The 20,715-nt window shown below is 43.2% G+C and overlaps 1 protein-coding gene across 1 annotated transcript in view; it reads right to left on the reverse strand.

The window, feature by feature from the left end:
• The window catches only part of si:dkey-91i10.2 (uncharacterized protein LOC555224 homolog), a 38,152-nt gene extending 17,705 nt beyond the window's left edge, over nt 1–20,447 (reverse strand). Inside the window, exon 1 of the mRNA XM_056251897.1 lies at nt 20,316–20,447. The gene's annotated coding sequence lies outside the window, so the exon portion shown is untranslated. The remainder of the gene's footprint in view (nt 1–20,315) is intronic.
• Nucleotides 20,448–20,715: the final 268 nt, after the last annotated feature.

Raw genomic sequence — 20,715 nt, forward strand, 5'->3', positions numbered from 1 at the left:
GAAGTCAAACAAAGCCATCATTGTGGTTTCCCTTATACACAAAGAAAAAGATTTCTCTGGATTAAAGACATTATTAAATGTGATCATATTTATTTTCACACTTTCTAAGAAAGACCTAAATATTTTTGTGAACAATGATTTTTTTATTACTTTTCTCCTAACAAGGCTTTCCTACTTATGAAAGCTTGCAACTTTATAACTCACAATTCTGAGGAAAAAAGGTCAGAATTGCAAGCTATTACATTGCAATTCCCTTTTTTTATTCCGTGAAGACAAGCTTCCATTTGTTCAGAGTATTATGATATTCATAAACATATTAACATAACAAACTGTATTCCAAAATTCATCTCTGAATTATTTTTTAGAACACATGTACTTACAACCTCCTGTGATTCAAGGCTCTGTAATTCAAGGCATGTTGTGGAGTTGAGCCTTACGCAATTTAATCTCCTCTCTCCTTAATATCAGCCAGAAACCTTCTGGAATTACTTCAAGTTGTGATAGTGGATCTCAGTGAATGTAGTTTCAATGATTCCTCATTACTGAGGGAGACACTGCTCAACCTCCACCAGGATGGAGTCAGGCTTTGGTCAATAAACACATTCAGTTGCTCATCCACTCCATCTTTCTAATCGCATGAGCTCCTGGTGTTTGACGAATGCCTGTCAGTATGTGGTCTAGCTGCTCAATAACACATCTCTGAGTAACATAATTCTGAGCAGCAGGACATCAGTAAAAGTCAGTGAAATAATGGCAAAAAAAGATTCTTTCTACCAAATTGTACTCATGATATGCATGCACAAGTATTCTGTGCGTACACTTTTATGACCATATGACTGTTATAAGCGGTTCTTTTAATGAAGGCTGAACTCAGATTAGCACACTAGCATACTACTCTCCTTATTTTTGGAAGAAATACTGTAATAGACTAATATGCTAGTATGCTATTCTGAAGCTACCATTATTGTATTAATAAACCTCGAATTATTGTGCAAAATGTTTTTGTCTGAATTAACTCACTGAATTCGTCAGTTCATGGTTACTGAATAAACATCTGGCTTACTATTATTACTTTCATTCATGTTCGTTTCAAATATAAACAAGTTTTGGATGGATGGATGGATGGATACACAGATAGATACAGGCACGTCCTGATTTTGCAGAGTTAGACGCGTTGATCCTGGAACAACATTCCTGTATAAAAATTTAATCCTACTATATCCCTAACCCTCAACCTAACCCTACCCAAAAATTATCCCTAAAATCAGACACTTAACCTAACCCTGATTGTAAGACTAAACTTGACATGAACTGTAAACTTGTCCCTCAAATCTGATTGGTTGATTGGAATGTTGTTCCAGGATCAAAAAAGATGTTGATCCAGGAACATGTTCTACATGGCGAAATCAGGTTCTGTGAAATGCAGATAGACAGAGCTATCACAAACACACACTAAACTCCTTTGTACCCAATTATCCTCATTATCACCTAATTTTGGCAACTACACTAGGTCAATCCCTTCTTGAGTCAACAAACATAAAGGAAAAAAAGAAGAACTGTATCCACATCCATCTAACTCTGTGATTTACAGGTGCTTCTTCCATATATCTTACACCTGCAAATGTAATATTTTTATTTTTTTCCATTGATCTATGAAGGCTTCTCCATGGAAAATCAAAGACTAAAAGGCCACATATTGATTGTATGTGCAGGTTTGTGTGATAGCACAGTAGGGGTGTTTCTAGGTTCAGGGAGGTGGAAAAACGGAGCGCAGATAGAGATTCACAGTATGATTATTCTGCAGAAGACTGACCTCATGATTGGTAGTAGAGATTGTACAATTTTGTCTGAGGTCACAATGGCCACAACAGCATATATCAACCTATTTCTAACCACTGGATTTGTGCTTCCACAAACAGGATTGTAGGCTGTTTCCAGGAGCAATTTAAGCGAAAGAGGGGAGTCATATGAGTACATTGGGAGGGAAAAAGGAAATGTTGAAATCTGCATGTCTGTGCAGAATGTAGATTCGCTTTAGTTAAAATGGTGATGTTTACACAGTAAATGTGGGTAACATGCTAGAGCTAAGTAGCCATTCTCGGATTAGTACCTGTTGGCGGTTTCATCTAATCCATCTGATCCTGCAGAAAGCCGATATACGGGAAAGATCAGGAAAGTCCACACGCTATTGATCATTGGCTGCTTATCTCCCGTATTTTGCAGTAAGTGGACTAAAGGCTATATTTACTGACAAATTATCCGTATTAGGGTTTATATTGTAAATCCAAAAAATGAATGAACTTGTAATATATGATTTGGTTATTATTATAGTCCTCATATCTTTTCTATCAATCTGTAAAACATATATATAAAATGACCCCAGAATGTATTTAAACACTTAAAGGAGCATTGCGGAAGTTCTGAAATTTCTTACCGTTACTGACACCAGTGGCCGTTAGAGAAACTGCAGCCAGTATCATGCTCGTTCTCGGTGCGCACGCTCGTTGGCCGCACTAGATAAGGCTTTTTTTTTCTTTCTTTTTTTACTTACGAGGAGTTTCCGTGGGTATCTGGATTGTGCTGGAGTCTGGTCGCTTCTTTCCGTCCGCAGAGTCCATTTGAAACACTACTGCTAGCGATTGCCGCTGCTTACTAATGACTGCCGTACGGATGTAAGCCCAAGTAGACGAGAACGCGCATGACGTCACATTTTGTGAATTTTCACGCCAATTCGGACCCGACTCCTCCACACACAATTGAGCCTACAGGCTGATAGAGGCAACCATGGTGGACAGTCAAGGTGTCATTCTTTCTATTACATTATGCTTGGCTCATAAATGTACAAATGAAGACTCTATCTTAAAGATTGTTTTAAGTAAAAACCTACACATAGCCCCTTTAAGTTACACAAAATCAGTTTTATTGCATAAATAATACAATGTAAAATGTGGCATCTTCAAACAAGTTAATACTACTTCATAGTAGAAAACGAAATTGAATAAGAATATATATATATATATACACTCACCGGCCACTTTATTAGGTACACCTGTCCAACTGCTCGTTAACACTTAATTTCTAAGCAGCCAATCACATGGCGGCAACTCAGTGCATTTAGGCATGTAGACATGGTCAAGACAATCTCCTGCAGTTCAAACCGAGCATCAGTATGGGGAAGAAAGGTGATTTGAGTGACTTTGAACGTGGCATGATTGTTGGTGCCAGAAGGGCTGGTCTGAGTATTTCAGAAACTGCTAATCTACTGGGATTTTCACGCACAACCATCTCTAGGGTTTACAGAGAATGGTCCGAAAAAGAAAAAACATCCAGTGAGCGGCAGTTCTGTGGGCGGAAATGCCTTGTTGATGCCAGAGGTCAGAGGAGAATGGCCAGACTGGTTCGAGCTGATAGAAGGGCAACAGTGACTGAAATAACCACTCGTTACAACCGAGGTATGCAGCAAAGCATTTGTGAAGCCACAACACGCACAACCTTGAGGCGGATGGGCTACAACAGCAGAAGACTCCACCGGGTACCACTCATCTCCACTACAAATAGGAAAAAGAGGCTGCAATTTGCAAGAGCTCACCAAAATTGAACAGTTGAAGACTGGAAAAATGTTGCCTGGTCTGATGAGTCTCGATTTCTGTTGAGACATTCAGATGTTAGAGTCAGAATTTGGCGTAAACAGAATGAGAACATGGAACCATCATGCCTTGTTACCACTGTGCAGGCTGGTGGTGGTGGTGTAATGGTGTGGGGGATGTTTTCCTGGCACACTTTAGGCCCCTTAGTGCCAATTGGGCATCGTTTAAATGCCACGGCCTACCTGAGCATTGTTTCTGACCATGTCCATCCCTTTATGGCCACCATGTACCCATCCTCTGATGGCTACTTCCACCATGTCACAAAGCTCTAATCATTTCAAATTGGTTTCTTGAACATGACAATGAGTTCACTGTACTAAAATGGCCTCCACAGTCACCAGATCTCAACCCAATAGAGCATCTTTGGGATGTGGTGGAACGGGAGATTCGCATCATGGATGTGCAGCCGACAAATCTGCGGCAACTGTGTGATGCCATCATGTCAATATGGACCAAACTCCCTGAGGAATGCTTCCAGCACCTTGTTGAATCTATGCCACGAAGAATTGAGGCAGTTCTGAAGGCAAAAGGGGGTCCAACCCGTTACTAGCATGGGGTACCTAATAAAGTGGCCGGTGAGTGTATATATATAATTCAATTTCTTTTTACCTATAGTGGAATGACATTCATACAATTTAAGTGTCCAAACTGTTTTTTGGACCTCTTGAAAGCATGAATAACCCTTCATAGCATTGCTTCAGCATCTGTTTCTCAGGCAGGTGAAGTAGTCATGGAGGTAAGGTTAGTTACAGTAAAAGTGAGTGGAGTGCTGTATAATCAGATGCAGAACTGAAGAGCTTTTCTATTACCTGTCAGCAGAGCACCGCACTCATTCTGACAAGAGCAGCCGAGACAGAGCTGGGTTACGGGCTCTTCAAAGTAAGAGGAGACGGCATCAAAACATGTTAGAGTGAGGCTCAGGAGAGGTGAAGACTCAAGTACCAGCATACCTTAGTTAATTAGGATTCAACTCTGCCATGAGTTCATTGCATTCAACGTTGCACCAAACTAAGTCTGCTGTCTACCATATCTGCAACAAAGTCTGCTGTCTAGCCAAATGAAATACAATAGTTTGTCACATATACTGTAGTAATTAAATGTATCATGCATGGTATCCAAGGTGAACACTTTACATCATGAAGATTAAAAAAAAACATGACAGATAAACTATAGGGTGTCTTTTCCTGTAGCTCAAAATTGTTTAGTGAATATTTTATGCTTGTGCAGTGTTAACTGAGCTGATGAATAATGCATTAGGTAGATTAGGTGAGAGAAGCATTGTTAGTGCACAAGTTTTTCCATAAACATTAGTCTACAGTACTATTCTTAGCGGAGTTGCCCTTTGATAAAAGACTGCAGGTTTGAAGCACTAGTAATTGCTACACATTACAAAGCTGTACTGAAGTTATTGCTATCACTAATTGGTGCACAAAGATGTGACGATCTTGCTGTAAATCATTATATCTGGCCGAGTCTCAAATAACTGGCTCAGATCATGTAATTCTAGCCAGCAATAACAAAAGGCAATTTACAGAGCTTGCATTTCTAAGAGACGCACACATCAATATGGCCATGGATCAATGTCTGCCGGTCGTCATGTTGGTGGATGTGTTTAATTAATGACCAAGCTGCCACATGCAATATCATTAGTGCATGATTTCACCCAGAAAATTAGAGTATACTATGATAGAAATAGTATTCATTGAAGAGCCAGTGTAACCCAATTCATCAGTAAATTTGCCTCCATACCACAAAGTCTTCCAAGCATTAAATGCTGAATATGAGGGCAAAAAATAGTAGGCTAAGTCTTTCATACAGATATCCTCATTCTAATAAGACAGACCACTGCTTGCATAATGCATAGCGAGACATGGGTGAGGATAAAAATCTTTTCCATGAAATGAATATACATTGAAGCCCTGAGTGATAAAACACGGTCATTAGCTGATTTCTGCCTTGAAAAGCAGAGGGAAATGAAGCAAGATGATAATTGCCTTTCAGACTGATGAATCAATGCACCGCAGCTCCCCACAAGGATTTCCCCCCCCTCATCCTCAATTAGATAAGTCACATGAACATGATACGCTGCTCTGAAAGATAAAGCCGGTAGTTACAGACAAAGTGTCAACAGAAGTCGGTACTGCCTTCAGAAACGGTGTGTTTCAGGGAAAAATAATCTATTACTGCAAAATAATACAAACTATAAAAGGAAAAATGACTAATTTCTGCTAAATTAGATGAGTATTGGAAACATGCCAATCTCCTTCTCAGAAGCAGGCAATAAACGCTTTGTATTAATACATCTGAATAAAATTTCTGTTCCAAGTATATTCCTTTTTATTTCTAAAGAATTTTGGACACAGTACCATGTAGCTACCTACCACGATGCATTATCAATAAGTATAGTTGACGTAAAATGTGTCCATGGACTCATTATCAAGATTATATGTCAAACTGTCACTGTATACATGAAACTTTAACCTACTGTTCAAAAGTTTGGGGTTGGTCAGATTTTTTTATGCTTTTGGAAGAAGTCTTGTGCTTTCCAAGGCTGCATTTATTTGATCAAAAATACAGTAATATTGTAGCCTGGTTAAAACCAGACCATTCTCGGCCATTGCACACTGAGTCCGAAATTTTCGTATGCGTTTTTTCGTGTTCGTCAGCCTAAAAATTCGTCATGCACACTGAGTCCGATGCGTATTCATTTGCGGAAAAAAACGCACAAAAATACAAAATGGATTCGTCAAGCAGTAAGGATGATTTTGTTGCCCTCTCTCTTATTGAAATGAGAATAAAGAGAAAATTTTGGGTCCATCCAATCCTGAAATTGCGCCGAGAGGAAGGAGAGTTCCACTTCCTTATCAAGGAGTTGCGAATTTATCCCGAGCGATTCAAAATTTACTTCAGTATGTCAGTGGAACAGTTTGATGCTTTCCTAGCGATTCTGGAGCCACATATTAAAAAGAAGACCACCAATTTCTGTGAGCCAATCGATCCTGAACAGAGACTGGCAGTATGTCTAAGCAGGTATGGACACACACACACGCACGCACACATACACACACACACACACACACACACACAGGCACACGCGCGGCCCGGTGGAAGCAGACAGAACAGCTGTATAGGCTACAGGTTATATGCCTATATTGTACCCAAATAATACATTAGTTATCAAATTGGCTGCTCAATCACACCTTAATCGATCCGAAATTTCGATCTGATTGAAAGGGGAGGTTTATTTCTTTTCTAATCCGATCGAGAGAACATATAAACACTTGATCGAATTGAAAACCGAAACTGAAAGGACTGCGCATGTGCAATGATGTGCGGAACGAGCTCCCCCCGGCCCTGAATTGTCAAAAAACCTCTCAAAATGTCTAGCAACTCTAGCGAGCATCTGGGAGACTGAGGAAGCCGGCCGTCTTCGCCACCTTCAGCCGTCCTGCGAGCTAGCGCCATCCGACGGATTTGTATCCTTTTTACAAAAAAGCTTCCTATACTTATTTGTATCTAAAAGAGCCGAGCGTCTTTTTAAAGATGTCTCGTAAATCCTCCCGCGGTTCTTGCCGCTCTCCCCTTGAGACTGGAGACCGCCAAGTCATCTGCGCTCTCTGCCTCGGATTGGAGCACGCCGAGCTCGCCCTCGCCGATGGCGGCTGCGATCTCTGCGAGGACATGCCGTTGTCGACCCTGCGGGCTCGACTTCAGGCCACTAAAGCTGCTTCCGCGCCGCCTCTGACTTCGCCGCGGAAGAAGAAACGCCGCTCTCAGAGGCCACCGGAACCCCAGCTAGAAGCGTTCATCCCGCCGGAGCCTGTCGCCTCCCGCTCTCCTTCTCCGCCGCTTCCGGACATACAGTTGCCGCCGAGTGGCCGCTCTGTCGCCTCGGATGACGCCGCGGACATCAAGGAAACCTGTTCGCTTCTCGCTTCAGACAGTGAGGAATGGTCCGGTTCTCACGCCTCCTCGGCCCGAGAATCCTCTGGGACCCGCGCTGGAATCGAGGAGGAATTAGTGCGCCTCCTCTCACAGGCCGTCGAACGCCTCGGGCTCGATTGGTCCCCTCCCCCCGAGCAGACCATCAACCGTATGGACGGCAGCTACTTCCGCCAGCGCTCGACTCCCGTCACTAAACGGGCCGCGCCCTTCCTGCCTGAACTGCACGCGGAACTCACGAAGTCCTGGAATGCCCCGCTCTCTGCTAGAACTCGCTCTGACTCTTCCGCCCCGCTTCGCGTTGTGGACAGAGCCGCAGAAAAGGGCTATCTCTCCATTCCCCCTGTAGAGGACCTGGTCGCCGCACATTTATGCCCGCCTTCCACGAGATGGCGCTCATCACCTGTGCTTCCCTCTAAAGCCTGCAGAGCGACTTCAAGCTTTCACGCCCGCGCTTACTCAGCCGCCGGCCAAGCAGCCTCTGCACTTCACTCCATGTCCGTCCTTCAGATACTACAGGGTGATTTACTTCGTGAATGGGACGAGAGCGGAAAAAATCCCCCCACAGTCGCGGATTTGAGGAGCACCACGGACATTGCCCTTCGCGCTACAAAATCTGCTGTTCAAGCCCTGGGGAAATGCATGGCCGCCATTTGTGTGTCTGAAAGACATTTGTGGCTCACACTCGCCGACATGGGAGATTCTGAGCGCGCCGCCTTTCTCAACGCCCCGCTCTCTCCATCCGGCCTCTTCGGATCTGCTGTCACGGGTATCGTTGACCGTTTCTCCGAAGTGCAGAAAGCCTCCCAGGCCATGAATCTTTTTCTGCCTCGTCGCGCTAGCTCCTCTGCAGGCCGCTCACGTGACCAGCCTCCTGCACGAGCCCCACTCCAGCGCCCAGCTCAGCACAGTCAGACTTCTCAGCGACGCCAGGGCGGCCGCCCTCGTTCTCGCTCTGACAGCCGCCACAGACCGCCGCCTCCTCGGGGGCCTCGGCCTAGGATCACGCTGAAACCTGATCACTCGAAGTCTGCCTAGCACAGCTGAGGAAAAGACGGCGCTCTCCCGCCGCGGCCGGACCACCGTCAAAGTTTCGCCCTCTGTTAGTCCCCGCTCACGCGGCTACTACAGCAGTGTACCCCGCCATTACCAAGCCGGTCCCCTTTCCCGCTTGCATGAGCACAAACGCCGTTTTCACGGCGACCCAGAGAAATCTCAAAAAGAGCATAAAAGCCTCCTGTGTAGAAAATGTGCCCACAACACTGTGTTCACTCATACACAAAAGCATTTCAGTTCCCGTGTTTCTCACAGAGCCCACTCTCATAAAGCGGTTCCAACCTGCTCGAGTTTCAGAGTGCATAAGCGCGCCCACGAGCCCGTGTGCGCGTCCCACCTCTGCTCACTCTGTTACACGGCCCTTAAACTCCTCTCTGAGTGTAAGTCCCGCTGTCATAAACACTATGAGCGCGCTCGCGCAGCCCGCTATGTGCAGCAACGGGGACCATGTAGCCATTCACCCCTTAGCGTTACGCTTCAAAGCGTGGGAAGCTATTCCGGGAATTTCCCAGTGGGTGCTAAACACAATAAGGCTAGGCTATCGCTTACAGTTTCACCGCCGCCCCCCACGTTTTCGAGCGCGGCTAGAAACTATTGTGAACCCAGAAGCAGTGACACTGCTCCGTTCAGAGATAGCAAAACTATTGTGCAAAAGGGCTATAGAGAGAGTTCCTCTATCTATGAGCGAGTCGGGGTTTTACGGCCGTCATTTTCTGGTTCCAAAGAAAGACGGCGGCCTCAGACCAATCTTAGACCTCAAAGACCTTAGACCTAGAGAACAAAGTTCTCATGAAGAGACCGTTCAAAATGCTCACTATCAGAAAACTCCTCGCGCATGTGCGCCAGGGGGACTGGTTCATTTCACTAGATCTGAAAGATGCTTATTTTCAGATTCAGATAAATCCCCTTCACAGGCCATTCTTACGTTTCGCCTTCGAAGGCCAGGTTTATCAACCTGGTCTCGACAGACGCATCCAACACGGGTTGGGGTGCGGTCTGCGAGGGCTCACCGGCCTTCGGCCCCTGGTCAGCTCAGGAGAGCCTCCTCCACATAAACTGTTTGGAGATGCTGGCGGTCGAGAACGCGCTCACGCGCTTTCTTCCGCGCATTCACGGTCACCACGTGCTGATCCGTTCGGACAATATAGCCGTGGTCTCCTATCTAAACCGTCAGGGCGGAGTCAGATCCAGGAATCTCTTCCGGCTGACAGAACGCATCTTAGTTTGGTCTCAGTGTCACCTGCTCTTGCTCAGAGCGACGCACGTGCCGGGTCATCTGAACGACGGTCCAGACAGTCTGTCCAGGAACCCCATTCCCCCCGGGGAATGGTCCCTGCACACTCTTACAGTCCAAAAGCTGTGGCGAATATTCGGCAGAGCAGAGGTGGACCTCTTCGCCTCAGAAGAGAACACCCACTGCCCAATATTTTTCTCAAAGAGCGAGGACGCGCTAGCCCAGACCTGGCCCAGCCGCCCGCTTTATGCATTCCCTCCGGTTTCTCTGCTACCACAGGTGCTTCAGAGAATCAGGGAAACACGCCACTTGGTGCTCCTCATAGCCCCGCGTTGGGAGGGTCAGACTTAATTTCCGGAGCTCACTCAGCTGTCACAGACAGCCCCGTGGCCCATTCCAATCAGAGCAGATCTCCTCTCCCAAGCTCGCGGCACGATCTGGCATCCCCACCCAGAGCGCTGGGCGCTACATGCGTGGGTGATCAACAACTACCCGTTGCTTTGCCAGAGGGAGTGTTAAACACGATCATGCAGGCTAGAGCGGCTTCTACTAGAAGGCTCTATGCGTCTAAATGGTCTGTGTTCTCTAAATGGTGCACCGACAGAAACTTGGACCCACGGTTATGCGAGGTTCCTTCCTTGCTAGTTTTTCTCCAAGAGATGTTGGACAAGGGCAGGTCCCCGTCCACTCTCAAGGTGTATGTGGCAGCCGTCGCAGCGTTCGTTGAACCCCGGCGCGGCCAGTCACTGGGCAAAGATGGCTTGGTCATCCGCTTCCTCAGAGGAGCTAGAAGGATGAACCCCCCACGCCCCCCTTCGGTGCCGATTTGGGACCTTTCCATAGTTCTCGAAGCTATGAAAGCCCCTCCATTCGAACCGCTAAACACCGTGGACCTCAAATACCTTTCGCTCAAAACAGTTTTTCTGCTCGCGCTCGCGTCAGTAAAACGTGTGGGAGACCTTCACGCGCTGTCCATTAGCGCTTCCTGTCTCGAGTTTGGGCCCAATGACTCCTTAGTCATTCTCAAACCTAGACATGGTTATGTCCCAAAAGCGATTGGTACCCCGTTCAGGGCACAAGTTATTTCCCTATTGGCTCTGCCTGCATCCGATAGCGAATCTGACTCTAATCTTCTGTGTCCGGTCAGGGCCCTGAGATTATACATTACTCGCACTGCTCAGCACCAAGGGGTTGGCTGCCTCGAAACAGACTCTATCCAGATGGATAGTTGATGCCATTGCAGCCGCATACGCATCAAAAGACCTGCCATGCCCTCTGGGCATCAGGGCTCATTCCACTAGAGGCATGGCCTCATCGTGGGCATGGTCCAGCGGAATTTCCATTCATGACATTTGTGTGGCAGCGGGATGGGCTTCCCCCTCCACCTTTGTCAGATTTTACAATCTGGAAGTTCCCGCCTTGCAGGCTAAACTACTAGCAGTCTAGTATGTTACAGCTCTTCTGGTTGAGCTGCACTATAGGGAGTCATTCACACAGACCGGTTTTCGCTCTGTCCCTCTCTATCATGTGCTTATGTACTACACAATCTCCGGCCCGCTCTGCTGGCCTTTGTCACAGGTACATATAATTATTCCCACTCATAAGGGTTCCCCGGGGTCTCCCCTGGGACTCATAGTGGATGCTTAGCACGCACAGCGTTGACCAGGTGTTCCCGTAGCGTAAGCTAGCTTACGCAATACGAGAGAACCTCTCGTAAGAGAACGAATCGGTTACCTAACGTAACCTCGGTTCTCTCTAGATGAGGGAACGAGTATTGCGTTCCTGGCCGTGCTTGTGCTCCTAGCGTTCTCGCTTCATTCTATGAAAACCATAGTTTACAGCCTGGGACGCTAATTTATACTCTCTGACCACGCCCGTTTCGGCGGGCTCTGACGCAATGAGAGCAGGTCAGACTCTCATTGGCCGAGAGTTCATTCGCGTCTCCTCATAGGCTTAAGCAGTTCTCTGTGAGCGAACCAATGAGCTGCTAGCTAGCCCGCTCATGGTCTGCTGCAGCTGAACTGCGTTGACAATGGATACAAAATTATAGGATAATTTTTTGGCTTCAAATTCTCAGACAAGATGAATCTTTCCCGTAGCGTAAGCTAGCTTACGCAATACTCGTTCCCTCATCTAGAGAGAACCGAGGTTACGTTAGGTAACCGATTCGTTTTATTATTACAATTTAAAGTAAATGTTTTCTATTGTAATATATTTTTTATGATTTATGTGTCACATGATCCTTCAGAAATCATTCTAATATGCTGATCTGGTGCTCAAGAAACATTTTATATATCAATGATGAAAAACAGTTGTGCTGCCTAATATTTTTGAAGAAACCATGATACATTTTTTCGCATTTTTTTGATGAATAGAAAGTTAAAAAGAACAGCATTTATTTGAAATAGTAATCTTTTATAGCATTATATACTGTTACTTTTGATCGTTTTAATGCACCCTTGATGGATAAATTAATTAATTTCTAATTATTTATTTAAAATTCTTAAACTTTAAATGGTAATGTATATGTAACTAGTTCCGTGAACTTGTCAACCCTTAAAGGGACAGTTCACCCAAAAATGAAAATTCTGTCAGTAATTACTCACCCTCACGTTGTTCCAACCCTGTAAGACTTTCGTTCATCTTCGGAACACAAATTAATATATTTTTGATGAAATCTGAGAGCTGTCCCACTCCTCCATATGCTTCTAGGTAATTGCATCTGCCGGCCCAGAAAGGTAGTAAAGACATCGTTAAAATAGTCCAAGTGACTACAATGGGTCAACCTTACGTTTATCAAGCGACGAGAATACTTTTTGTGCGCAAACCCCCCCAAAAATAAAGTTTTTTTTTTGTACAAATTTTTTTTGCCCATATCACCCTAATTTTTAAATCAGCTTTTGACATCACTAGTTCATTTTAAATAGACTTGCAGCCTGACAAATGAATTTATAAATATAATTTAACATGAGATCATAAAATAAACACGCATAATAAAAAGAATAGGCAAAATGCTATTTCATACATTTTGAGTAAAGCTTGTTACACCACAGAACATCCCACATTATTTATGTCAACTACCCATATACCAAAATACCATAGTAAATTCATCAGATGCCATCACTGCACCATGATACCACCCCAGTGCTTTTGTAAAGCTATAATGATTTGTGGAACATTTAGGCTATAGCTGAACCAACAAACCTCAATTTTACTCATTCGAGAACTATTACAATTACTGTAGGCCATGTTATATATACACTCACCGGCCACTTTATTAGGTACACCTGTCCAACTGCTCGTTAACACTTAATTTCTAAGCAGCCAATCACATGGCGGCAACTCAGTGCATTTAGGCATGTAGACATGGTCAAGACAATCTCCTGCAGTTCAAACCGAGCATCAGTATGGGGAAGAAAGTTGATTTGAGTGACTTTGAACGTGGCATGATTGTTGGTGCCAGAAGGGCTGGTCTGAGTATTTCAGAAACTGCTAATCTACTGGGATTTTCACGCACAACCATCTCTAGGGTTTACAGAGAATGGTCCGAAAAAGAAAAAACATCCAGTGAGCGGCAGTTCTGTGGGCGGAAATGCCTTGTTAATGCCAGAGGTCAGAGGAGAATGGCCAGACTGGTTCGAGCTGATAGAAGGGCAACAGTGACTGAAATAACCACTCGTTACAACCGAGGTATGCAGCAAAGCATTTGTGAAGCCACAACACGCACAACCTTGAGGCGGATGGGCTACAACAGCAGAAGACTCCACCGGGTACCACTCATCTCCACTACAAATAGGAAAAAGAGGCTACAATTTGCAAGAGCTCACCAAAATTGAACAGTTGAAGACTGGAAAAATGTTGCCTGGTCTGATGAGTCTCGATTTCTGTTGAGACATTCAGATGTTAGAGTCAGAATTTGGCGTAAACAGAATGAGAACATGGAACCATCATGCCTTGTTACCACTGTGCAGGCTGGTGGTGGTGGTGTAATGGTGTGGGGATGTTTTCCTGGCACACTTTAGGCCCCTTAGTGCCAATTGGGCATCGTTTAAATGCCACGGCCTACCTGAGCATTGTTTCTGACCATGTCCATCCCTTTATGGCCACCATGTACCCATCCTCTGATGGCTACTTCCACCATGTCACAAAGCTCTAATCATTTCAAATTGGTTTCTTGAACATGACAATGAGTTCACTGTACTAAAATGGCCTCCACAGTCACCAGATCTCAACCCAATAGAGCATCTTTGGGATGTGGTGGAACGGGAGATTCGCATCATGGATGTGCAGCCGACAAATCTGCGGCAACTGTGTGATGCCATCATGTCAATATGGACCAAACTCCCTGAGGAATGCTTCCAGCACCTTGTTGAATCTATGCCACGAAGAATTGAGGCAGTTCTGAAGGCAAAAGGGGGTCCAACCCGTTACTAGCATGGGGTACCTAATAAAGTGGCCGGTGAGTGTATAACAGAGTAAATCATTTATTTTTGTTTTTAAAAGCAGATAGACTCATCGGTTGTCATAGTCAGTTCAGGGCTCTTCCCTCTTCATCCTAAGTGTGGCTCTGTTTGTGTTTTCATTGGATAATGACACCAGCAGCTTTGGCAACAGTAACAATAACAAAAACAACCTACGAACCAGCAGACTTCACACTTATCAACCAGAGAGAAAGAGAGAGGGCTATGAATTCAGTGTGAAATACTGTGAATATAACACGAGAAAACTGTGCCAACGACAAAGAGGGATGGGATAGGACAGGACAGGAAAGAGTGATTGATAGGTGAAAGCAGACAGCCTGATAAAAGAGTTAGGTGTGGAGAGCAGGAGACATGAGCGATGAGAGATGAGCGGTGAAGAGAGGAGAGAGAGGTAGAGAGAGAGAGAGCATCCCTGGAGCTCCGCTGATAGGCAACAGCGCTTGTAATAAGGCAGGATTGCTGTAAGAAGCAAATGGCCCTGTGGCAGAGAGAGACAGAGATATGGGCTAAACAGAAAATGATGCTATCATGATAGCTCTCATTTCTCTCTCATTACACTGTCCTGAACTTCACAATCCTGGAGCAAAGCTCTAACCAGTCCAGACCATAGCTTTAGGGAATAAACCAAATAAGTAGTTATTTGCTAAAATATTTACCCTATTCATTTTACCCTGTGAGAGAAATCCAAACCCAAATCCAAGAACCTGCACCACAGGGTTCATAGATTACTAAAACAACGAAGAGGGAACAAAGCTAACTTTTGGCTTTTCAAATATAATGTTTTCGTGACAAAACTTACTTTCTCCAAATCTACATTTGTACACAACCTTTGAAAAGTTTGGGAATTAAGATGTTTTTGAAAGAAGTCTCTTCTGTTCAATAAGGCAGCATTTATTTGGTCAAATATACAGTAAAAACTGTAATATTGTAAAATATTATAACGATTTAATTTCAAATGTAATATATTTTCAAATGTAATTTATTCCTGTGATGGAAAAGCTGAATTTTCAGTGTCACATGACCCTTCAGAAATCATTCTAATATGATGATTTGCTGCTCAAGAAACATTTCTTATTATCAATGTTGAAAAGAGTTGTGCTGCTTAATATTTTTGTGGAAACAGTAAAACATGTTTTCAGGCTTCTTTGATGAACAGAATGTTCAAAAGGACAGCATTTATTTGAAATAGCACCTTTTTTTTGGTAACGATTCAAAAGTCTTTAATATCTTTTGATCAGTTTAATGAATCCTTGCTCAATAAAAAAACCTTACGGACCCCAAACTTTTGAACGGTAGTGGGTCAGCCAAAGTCAGTAGAGATTTTATTTCAATAGATCTTAGTTTACTGTATTATTTATACATAAAACATGACACATCATTTTCAAAATGACAGACAATAAGTATTGGTAACACAGCCATGCATAACTCTGTCATTATAGCAATCTATACTACATTATGGGCTGTGGCATTAAATGGATGATGAACAACAGCATCACACTTCTCTTTCAGTAGAGCAGGGCTGTTCGATGTCCTCAGGAGCTGCCTGTGGCTGTCATATTTCAACAGCTCCATATGAGCCCTAATCACCATCCATTGGGAGAACATCACAAGACCCACACAACCCTGTCTTTAGGGGCCCTCCCACACACACACATCAGCTCCTTTGTTGTTCTTTGTGAATGAAGAAGGGATCAAAGCAGCGGATCTCTACGTGAAGGTGCCCCAATCTCCGTCAGAGGCACTTGGCCGGTAATGGGCTTTCATCGGGGGGTGATGAGGTGAGAGCAGGATAGGACAGACGGGGGGAGAAAGGGGGATTAGGAATTAGAACAGGAGGGGGACAGCAATTGATCAGCTGTCATCTCCGCTTACAGTAGGCTGGTGCAACTTTCACAGGAAAATATCCAATCCAACTGGAAAGATGAACACTGGGCAGAATCATCTCCATTTCAAAGGGGATTCATTTGAATGAGACCGTGGCCCACAAATGCAGCAACAGAATACAGTTCAGCAAGATTACAAAAGCCTCCATTTAGAAAACCCAACATGAGTAAAAAAAAAAAAAAAATGTTGTAATGACATTACTAATGTAGTTAACAAATGGAAATTTATTGTAAATTGTTACCAAATATAAACAAAACCAATGTGAACCTATATCACATTTTGATTCGGCTCGATCCATAATGAGATGGTATAATGCTGGTTTACTGGCATTCTCTGATGCAGTATAATTATTCCAAACATTCATCACACATGAACAATGGCAGTTCAATGCCAATGCCCCACATACTTTGCAACATAACTGTCTCCTCTTCCAGATAACAAAACCAAGTTCTGGCAGTTCACATACTGTAGCAGACCTTTTATTTATCCAAAAACATGCTTAGCATTCTGCATTGAAATAAATGTGAACCTTGCCTCAAACTATTTAGGTACAGACAGTCTGAGACAAAAATGAAGGTTATCTTACAAGTCAAATGATTTACATGGATTCATTTTTATGGAAGAGTTCACTGAGAAATTAAAGGTACAATATGTAAGAATTTTGTAATAAAATATCCAAAAATCACTTGCACAGTGTGATATATTTCCTGCAGTTGTGTACTTACAATATCCCAAAAGTCTCCAAAGATTTTTTATTTCAGAGAAATTCCTATTTTAAATAAGTGGCCGTCCCGGAAAAAAATGTTGCCTGTCAATGACGCAATATCCGCGCTATCCTCGGTTTTCGTTCATACTGCCATAGCCATGACGTAACCATGGCGACAGACGTGGACAACTGCGTAGTGCGTAACGTTTAGCGGCACGCAGTTCTTGTTTCTTTCAAACATAGACATGGCAAGCAGACTTTGGGACAAACAAGGAGAACTAAAATGAGGATCAATATCAGCGTGGCGTTTTTGAGATGCCGAGAGCTCCACGTCCGCGACTAACTTGGACTTGACAGAGCTTCACGAGTCACGACTTGACAGCTTTATTAGACAGGTGAGCAAATGTACATTAAACAAATCAATGTTATATAACGTTAGCTCAACATGATGAAATGTTAGAATATGGTCAGTATGTTATTCTAATGTTGATCTAGCTTACTGCTAGTTTCGTATAGCAAACGAACTAACACGTAGTATAACATTGTAACTTTCAACACACATTTAAATGCCGTTTAGTGTGATAGTGTAACGTTAGACCAAGTGAAGCAGCGCTGTGTTACCTCACAAGTTTAATTCGTCTAATAAACTGACCTGTGTGAGTAATCCAGCACTTGCGGGTAGTTCGGTAGAATTAAATGTCCTTATTCCTTTAACTCCGCGGGACTCGCGTGTGATATCTGTCTCTTTAGCAATCGCGACCTGCTTCGTACCACTGTAATGTTAAAAAACATGAATGTTTGCACTCATCCATAAACATTATTAGATCCATCAGCTTGACAGCAAGTCCCATCATTCAGCTCATCACTGCGTCATCAACCTACGCCTTTGTTATTGTTGGAAACTGCGCCCTCTTGTGGCGAAAAAAACCTACATATTGTGCCTTTAATGAATTATGCCACCATTTACTCACGGCCATTCTAAAATGACACTGTCAGGGGAAAAAAATTGGCAAAAAATTTTAATTTAGTGGTACAACACTGAGGCAATATCCTTAAAGCGAAAACTTTGTGCTTTATATATTAGTACCTTAATAGTACTAATATGTACCCATAATGTACTATTATGAACCTTTTAGGGGTAAATAAGGTACAAAGATCTAGGTCAGTTGCTGCCTTAAATTTTTAAGTATAATCAAATTGGCTGTACAAATCATTTTAACTTAAATTATATTTAACTGACTTAAAAAAAATGTAGTTGAATCTCGTAACTTAAAAATAAGTTGAAATTATTTTAGTTAGTTAACATTAGTTAACATGAACTAATAATGAACTGCACTTCTACAGCATTTATTAATCTTTGTTAATATTAATTTCAACATTTACTAATACATTATTAAAATCAAAAGTTATTTGTTAACATTAGTTAATGCACTGTGAACTCAAATGAACAAACAATGAACAGCTGTATTTTTATCATCTAACAGATTAACAAATTATACAGTAACACATGTATTGCTCATGGTTAGTTCGTAAGTTAGTTAATACATTAACTAATGTTAACAAATGAAACCTTGTTGTAAAGTGTTCCCAGTTAAAGTAAATGTAAAAACATATGTTGTCTAGACTTGTATTGATCATATTTTTTTATAGTGCAGTAACTAGGGCAGTATCCAAATATGCATATTTCCTTAAAGGCAAAAAGAGAGAATTAGGCCTATATCTGAATTCTAAGTATCCATAAAACAGTAGGCAAACAGTACCCGGATGACCTACTACTTCCAGAGAGATTTTAAATTGTGCATCCACCATCAAATGGACACTTTACTATCCCATGAGGCCACGCGGGAGAGGAGTTTTGAACGGCAGTGAAGCAATGCAACTGACGCTGGTAGGTCATGTGACAGTGGCAACATGAAGAATATTGTACGTTCGAATTTCTACACACATTCATGTTATATAGAACACACGTTTTTAATGGTTGCAAAGTAATTAGGCTACTTATTCAAAGTACTCAGAGAGTATGCGATTTCAGCCAAGCTGTTGTACCCCTAAAAGTACAATTCTTGCACAAATTTTCCGAGAGTGTGACTTTATTTTTTACCATAAAACATAAAAGGAATCTGCTCTTTTCCATACAATGACTATGGATGGTAACCGGGTGCTGTCAAACTCCAAAAAGAAAGAAAAAACAACAACAGGAAAGTGGTTCATCGAACTTGTCTACTGTCTTCCGAACTCATATGATAGCTTTTCACGTTGACGAAAAGATAAGCTTGGAAACACTGAAATGAATAACAAATTTTGTGTTCCACGGATACAGGTTTAAAAAAACATGAGGTAGAGTAGCCTAAATGATGCCAGAGTTTTTATTTTACTTCTTTAAATTACAAAACCCTTTAGTCAAAGCAAACTTTTCAGATTATCAGATGCCCACCCAACCTTTCAGCTCCACAGAGAAGGCGTTATCCCCTGATGGATACTATGCAAACCTGCAAGTGTCACTTCAATTTATTTTCCAATTTCCTGTCCACTGAGATACCCTCGCTCTTTCTATCGCTCTACTGTCCGACTAGATAAAATATTGAGGGCTTTTTGCTGAGGAGCAACCTGGCCCATTTTTTTCCCATGTGCGCCAGACACTAAGCTGATGGTGTTGAGCATCCCGGCTCAAGTTCTGTATAGCGCTCAGTGCCCACACAACAACACACAATAAATCAACGAAGCATTTCATTAGGGCAGACGGCTACATCTCCAGCGAGCCTGTGCTCTGTGTATTGTTAAAGTGCACGGTGGTAGACCAGGTCAGGCTCAAAACTAGTATTCCTGTGTTGTCACAACGAAACAGCCTGACCCCTTACTCCCATCGTCACGACGACACGTCAAGGGGTCAGTGAGGCATGACAACTCCACACAACAGAAGGATCGTGTGACAGAGCAGCGAGTATAAATGTATTCAGCTCTTCTCTCTCTCTCTCTCTCTCCCTCCAGAGGTCTATCCTCCGCTTCAGATCTGTCCAATGTCATAAGCAGAAGTATGCAAATGATATTCACACTGCTCTCTTGTACTGTTCAGCAAGTCTGCTCTGCATATTCCAAATGGAAATCTCCTCGGGTGGCATTTCACTCAAAAACCATGAGAAATCACATAAATAAACTGCATATGTTTACTGAAATATTAATTAAAAAAAGATGTAACTTATCAGTGGATACACTAGATTTCATCCCGGCACAAAAACATATGTTCCTTCATTCATTTCTATACAAATCATCCCATTCAACAAGCACAAAATAAATGCTTTTTAAAAGCATAAACCAGTTGTAAAAATAGTCAAAATCCCCCCCACTCTCCATCTAGAGCTACATACCTCTTTCTCATGCAGAAACGTCAGGTAGGAGACGAGAAGGCAGACCATGTCAGCAGAATGAGCAGTGCGCACGCAGCGGTCTATTCCAGTCTGGTGAGATACAGCATGTGAGCTGCTTTAGCCCTCTCAGCTATTGTTACAGCCGCCAGCTCCTCACTGAGCATGCTCCAAACACCACTCCACTCACTGTTGGCATGGGAACCACTCAAGCACAGACCTCACTATAAAGGACCTCCCTGAGATACACTCTCTCTTTCCCCCCACCTGTCCTCTCAAGGGGGTTTTCCTTGTTTTTGCGTCTGAGTAACCCGGTGAACCCAAAGCAAAGCTTGATAAATTGACGTATACAACATCCACTCATGGCCTTTAACTGAGCTAAGATGGAAAGGCAGGAAATTTG

The sequence above is a fragment of the Rhinichthys klamathensis genome, unplaced genomic scaffold, assembly GCF_029890125.1.
Source record: "Rhinichthys klamathensis goyatoka isolate OS25496 unplaced genomic scaffold, OSU_Roscu_1.1 h1tg000090l_1, whole genome shotgun sequence".
Classification (NCBI taxonomy): Eukaryota; Metazoa; Chordata; class Actinopteri; order Cypriniformes; family Leuciscidae; genus Rhinichthys; species Rhinichthys klamathensis.